Source organism: Arachis hypogaea, chromosome 15 (genome assembly GCF_003086295.3).
Source record: "Arachis hypogaea cultivar Tifrunner chromosome 15, arahy.Tifrunner.gnm2.J5K5, whole genome shotgun sequence".
Classification (NCBI taxonomy): Eukaryota; Viridiplantae; Streptophyta; class Magnoliopsida; order Fabales; family Fabaceae; genus Arachis; species Arachis hypogaea.
Window position 1 is genome coordinate 101,389,422 of NC_092050.1, and position 7,135 is coordinate 101,396,556.

Here is a 7,135-nt window from a genome sequence, read left to right on the forward strand (position 1 = left end):
TCACAATCTCATCCGATTGAGAATAGAACCACGTTTTTTCTTGTCCCTCAAGAGAGAAGGGGAAAGCAAAAACCATAATAGCAACCTCATCGGCCCCATGCCTTCGAACCGTAGAACAAGTAACTTGAAAATCTCTTAGATGTTGGATAGGGTCTTGACCCAGAAGCCCATGATACTTGGGGAGTAGATTTATCAAGCTATTCTTCAACTCAAAATTTGGGTCGAGATTGCGATACCTTGCTTGCAAAGGTTGAAGTATGATATCCGGAGCCCCTTGTTCATGCAAGGTGATTTGGCGTGGCTCCGCCATGTATTGTTCGCCTGTAGGATGCAAAGATGTATTAGTAGTGCCAACAGAAGAATAGAAAGTAGCGGACTCCAAGTTGCCCTCGGTTCCGTCTAGTAATTCAGTATGCTCCTCAAGAGAGGTCAATGTACTAGCCGTATAGTTCAACCGCCGTCTAGCTTGCCGAGTGTGTAACAAAGTTTTTTCAATCTCAAGGTCAATCTCGGCTAAGCTAGAGTTCGGTTGAGACCGAGTCATCAAACTTGGGAGTCATAGCACATGTATAGAAGAAATCTAAACTACAAACAGAATATTGAAAGCAAGTAACTTTCTACACTATTCACATATTCACATAACCAATGTCAAGGCATACGTTGCAACCATTCCCCGGCAACGGCACCAAAAATTTGATACAAGAATTATTGTCGGTCTAGAATTTCTCTTAATAGAAATAGAACTTCGTTGTAAGCGTAGTTCTAAACCAACTAATAGCTCTCAATCAAATTTTAAAGAGTTGGTTGTCACAAAGATCAACCCCAATAAAAGTAAACCGAAGTATTTAAACCTCGGGTCGTCTCACAAGAAATGGGTAAACATATGCATCAACATTGGTTAGAATTCCGGAGTTAGGAGTCATGATCAAGAAATTAAACTACTACACTTAACAAGCAAGAAATCTTAAAAGGGCAAGCAACTAAATCAAGTAACTAAAGCAAGGTATGAGCAATGTCAAACTAACAAGAGAACATTCAATATAATTCTACTCTAGAACTAAGCAAGTAACTATAACTAGAATTAATGCAATTGAAATTTTTGGTTTTCAAATATGAACAATAAAAGGAACTCTTGGCTAGGCATAGGAATTGGGATCTCCATCTTTGTCTAATAACCATATCTTGACAATTATGAGGAACCAAGCTCATTAAGTTTACTTCTATACTTGAAGTATATCAAATGACTTAATCAATCTCAACTCATAAGTCCCAATCCAACTACCAATTGACTTAGTAGTGGATTAGTGTCAATGGGTATCAACTAGACCACTAAGGGTTCTCAAATCACTAAATCAATTAGACCCAATGACTCAAGTTCACCGAATTCCCTTAGCCTAGGCCAAAAGTAAGGAAAACTACTCCATAATCAAGGGAAACATTTCATCAAACACATAGTATGCACTAATAAAAGACATATTCAAATTGCAAATTAATTGGAAATTGAAAGCACCCACTAACAATTATCAATGGAAAACTACTCAATCAACACTATTAATCATGGAAAATATCAATGTATCATTAGAAATTCAAGATCCACAAGGTTCATAAGATGAATAGAAAATGGGAAATAACAAGAAAACATAAATCTAACACAAGGTCTCAACAAAATTATACTAGAAAATTCAAATTAAGTAATCAAAACTAGAAATCAACAAATCCCAATTCATAATTCAACAAGGGAAGATCAAATTAAACTAGATCTAGAGAGGAATAATGGTTTCTCTCTCTAGAAGAACAAGAACAAAAAAAATAGCGAAAATTATGTCTAAGTGTGTAATGAATGTTCCCCTTTTTCCCCCTAGAGTTTCTGGGTCTTTTCCATGCAGAATCCAGCTGAAATTGGCCCTGCAGAGCCTCCAAAATCGCCAGCCACGATTTCATTAATGAAGTCACAGGCTGCTTGTCACGCGTACATGTGAGTCACGCGTACGCGTTGCCTGAGTTTTGCGATTCACGCGTACGCGTCAGTAGGAAATTCGCCAATCCACATGGATGTGTCACTCTTCGCGCGCCATGCCTAGCTCCTTGCACCCACGCGTGCGCGTGGCATGCGCGTGCGCGTCGCAGCTAATTCTTCAAAGCCCAATTATTAATGTTCTTTCTACCTTTGCATGCCTCCTTTCTCTCTTCTAAGTCATTCTTGCCCTACAAACTCTGAAATCACTCAACAAACATATCACGACATCGAATGGTAATAGAAGAGGATTAAAATATGGAATTTTTAAGGCAAAAGGAGCATGTTTTCCATCATGAAGCAGAATTAGGAAGAGAACACAAAACCATGAAATTTCTATGAATAAGTGTGGAAAATATTGACGAAAACCCCCCAAATTCTACACAATATAAACCACAAAATTGGGGTTTATCATGGGTTCATTGCTCGGGTGAAAAGGGTCATGATAGGAGGGTGGTTCATCATGATAAGGATGTGGTGGTTCAACACTCTCCATCTTTTCCACTTGTTGCACAACACATTCATCCGTGGAAATGCTCTGTTTGTTGCATGAGTTCCATGGGTCGAACTTTTGATGGATGGTTGCTTGAAGTTGATCCATTACTTCCTTAAAATGATCCTGTGGCTCTTGTTCTGCTTGGCTAACATAATTAGGATCATATTGTGATTGAAAGCTCACATACATTAGAGGTGGTGGTTCTTGGGGATAATTGTATTGGAATTAGGGTGGTTCTGTGTACAGTTCATAGGGCTCATAGGACGGTTGGTTTGGTGGATATGCGTTAGGGTCATAAAGAAATGTTTGATTGTAAGTGGCTTGTGAGTATGGTGGTTCAAAGCTATGTTGAGGAGGGGGTTCATAGGCATATGGTGGGGCTTATTGGTAACTACAAGGGGTCAACCATATTCATTGTCTTGGTATGCACCTTGGAATGGCTCTTGCTCATAGTAGGTTGGTGGAGGTTGTTGCCAAGAAGGTTGTCCAAAAGCTTGAGGCTCCTCCCACCTTTGATTGTTCCATCCTTGATGCATGTTCTCGTTGTATCTTCTATTCCCTACAACATAATTTGAACCAAACTCATAGCCAAAGGGGTGAGAATTCATAGTAACAAGAGAAAATAAAAACAAAAAACTAATAAGAGATAATGAAAATAAACTCCTAAAACTAGAAAAAACTAACAAAGAAACAAAAAAGCAAACATATTCACAATATTCAGAATAACCAATAATAAGGTACACATTTGCAATTTACTAGCAACGGTGCCAAAAATTTATGGAGGAAAAATGTCAGTAAAGATTTTCACAAAAATATCGCATTGTAAGTATAGTTCTAAACTGACAATTAAACCTCAATCAATATTTAAATTGTTTGTCACTTAAGCAAATCCAATAAAATTAACCGAAGTATTAAACCTTGGGTCATCTCTCAAGGAATTGCAGGGAAGTGTAGTTATTATTGGTTATAGGAAAGTATATTTTTTGGGTTTTGAAATAAGGAACAAGTAATGTAAAATAACAAGGAAATAAAATAACAACTAAGAAAAGTTCTAGCAAGGAGTGAGAATTGGAATTTCTATCCTCATTATCATCATCAATTGTGATGGTAATTGCCTTTTGCTTTCACTTAGTTAACCTCTAACAATGAAGGAAAGTCAAGTGAGAAAAATCAACTTAAGTTCACAAGTCCAAATCAAAGAAGAGATTTAGTGAAGCCTAAGCCAACTAGCAAGTCTCAATCACCAATCAACAAATAAATTTTGATAACTCAAGAGTCTCTAATTGATCAATCCAAGTTAAGAACGTAAAAATCTAAATTAAAATCTAACCAAGCATTTTATCAAACACTTGGTAGGCACAAAATAAAAGCATAGAAAAGTAACGAGGAATATTAAATTTAAAAAACCAATTGCAAGCATCAATAACACAAATTAAAGAAAGCAATCATAAATATTGAAACATAAATTGCATTAATATGGATTAAAGGAAACATAAGAGTTCATAAACTAAATTGGCAACATAAAGAAATCAATGATAGAAGTAGACAAACCAAAGTACTAGAACAAATGAAAGTAGAAGAAAACTAAATAAAAGTAAGGTAGAAATCTGAATTTGAGAAAAGCTAAACCTAAAACCTAGAGATAAGAGAGTGCCTCTCTCTCTATAAAACTACATCTAAAACCTAAAGTGTAGATTGAAAGTATGAATGATTGATTCCCCCTTCCAGCTCCACTCTGCAGCCTCTAATCTTCACTTTCGGGCTTGAAACTGGGCCAAAGCAGCCCAGAAATTGCCCCTAGCATTTTCTGTTTAATGCAGCACGTGACGCTCTGTCACGCGCTTGAACAAATTCCTGGTCATGCGTACGCGTCATCCACACATACGCGTCGCTTTCCTACTGCACTGGTCACACGTACGCGTCGCCCATGCGTGCGCGTCGCTACCAGATTCTGAAAAACTTGATTTCTTGTGTTCCTTCCACTTTTGCATGCTTCCTTTCTATCCTCTAAGCCATTCCTGCCCTAGAAAATCTGAAATCACTTAAGACACATATCACGGCATCGAATGGTATTTAGAGAGGATTAAAATTAGCAAATTTAAGGCCAAAAAAGCATGTTTTCAATCATAGTACAAAATTAGGAAGGAAAATGTAAAACATGCGAATTCTATGAATAAGTGTGAGAATAATGGATAAAATCCACTCAATTCAGCATAAAATGTACCATGAAATAGTGGTGCATCAAATCTCTCCACACTTAAATATTAGCATGTCCTCATGCTAAGCTCAAGAGAAGTTATAAAGAAGTGAAGATGAATGGTAGAATTTATGAAATGTAACCTATCTATATGAATGCAACTAAATGAAAAATGCTTTTTCCTACTTGGTTAAAAGTAAATAAATCTTTCAAGAACAAATATGAACTGGACCTCACTAATTCGAATCATAAAATAAAGTATAAATAAACTTGCAAGAAGAAAGCTCGTGAAAGTCGGGAACAAAGAATCGAGCATCGAACCCTCATCGGAAGTGTATACACTATAATCACTCAAGTGTTTAGGGTTCGATTTTCTCAATTCTCTACTAACCTTGCTTTCTAAGGCTTGCTCTTCTTCTACCAATCAACAAAAATTTAATGCACAAATACACATATCAAGGGGTTTTTTAAGGGTTGTAATGGGGTTATGGTCAAGGTAGCATTGTATTTGGTCAAGTGAACTAAAATCTGAATCCTTGATTAACCTAAACTTCTCACCTAACTTAAGACAATCTATGTACTCAGAATATAAAATCTAACTACCCATTAACTATGCTTTGCCAGATATTCATGTATCCTAAATTTGAATACAACTCAAATGCATTGCTATACCATTTAATTTGAGGCATTTTGTCCCCTTTTTATTTTTTTCTTTTTATTTTTCTTTTCTTTTCTTTCGTTTTTCTCAATACATACGATTAAACTATTGAATGCAATTATATGTGCTCAACTATTGTTTTGCACATTTTCACAAGAAAGAAAGTCTAACATACTCAATTCCTAAACCAAATGTTTCCCAAATCCAATTTCCCCACACTTAAATCATGAGTACTCTCACTAGTCTAAGCTAACCAAGGATTCAAATGAAGGACATTTTTGTTTTCCGCTTAGAGTTAGTGATGAGCTAAAGTAAAGAATAAATGGGGTGAAAAGGGCTCAACATTGGTTTGCAAAGGATAATGAAAAGGATAAGGCCATATGGGTATGTGAGCTATAGTGAAATAAGGCCTCAATCACATAAGTACATGCATACATCAAACAGTGGAAATATAGAATCAAGCAAGACAAAGATCACAATTTTAGAGAGAACGACACACACCAAAGCAGAATATTGGTTAATAAAATGCAACCAATCAAATAGGGCTCAAAATCTCACTGGGTTGTGTTCTAGCTCTAAAACCATGTTCCAAAATAAATTTCTTCAAGCAAGTTTAATAAAAATTTTAATTCAAATTAGTAAAATGCTATAGAATAATTTCTTGGAAAAGAATTCATCACTTCAACCAAGCAGTACATACATGCAAGCGACTAACTACACATGCCATCTATTATGCAATGCAACAACTAACTAACAAGAAAATTAAACATTGGTATTGAAAATAAAGTAGTTACCCGTGGAAGTCGGTGTCGACCTCTCCATACTTAAAGATTGTACCGTCCTCGGTGCATGCAAAGATGTGCAAGTGGACGGGTTGTGACAACTGATGTGCTTTCCCCAAAGATGGTGCGAAAGAACTTGTTATTGTCCTAGTTAGAAACTTTCCTCTTTCCTCTTGGTGGCCATCCTGAAAGAAGAGAAAATGGAAGAAAAAGAACCCACAAACAGAGATATGCAAACAAATAAAGTCTAGGTGGGCTAATGCCAAATAATAATGAGGTTCTCAGCTACATGGTAGCTACAACATGTAAGTGAGAAAATAATAGGAGCAAACGGCATGACAAATAAATAGCAAACAAGTCAAGAAGCACCCAAAAAAATACAAGAAATATGCCACAGTTGAGTAAGAAAAGTTAACACCAATGGAAAATTAGCAAACTTAGAAAAAAAAATAAAAAACATGCACAAAGTGAAAATGCAATGAATGATAGTATGCAAATGCAATTTGTAAAAGAGAATGAAGGATAAGAAAAATGATAAGTGAACTTTTGAAAAGTGAGAGAAGAAGAATGTAAGAAAGGAATAAGAAAGAAGAAGAAAGGAGAAAGAAAGAAGAAGAAAGGCATAAATAAGGCGCGAAAGCAACGCGCGCACGCAGGTCACACGCACGCGTGAGAACAGAAATAGGCAGGTGACGCGTGAGCGTCGTCCACGCGTACGCGTGGATACCCCAAAATGACAAGTGACGCGTAGGCGTCGATCACGCGTACGCGTGACTGCTCGTTGTGCCAGATGCATGATTCCTGCATAATTCCAGCCCAACTCTCTGTTCGTAATACTAGGCAATCAAAATTTTGAGCCCACGCTCAGGCATCGTGGACGCCTACGTGCGGGTGTGAAAAAACGCAAATGAAGCGTACGCGTGGGGTTGGCTATGCGCCTAGCACCACACCAGTGCAGCCCTGGCACTACTCTCTGTCTAGGCCGCGC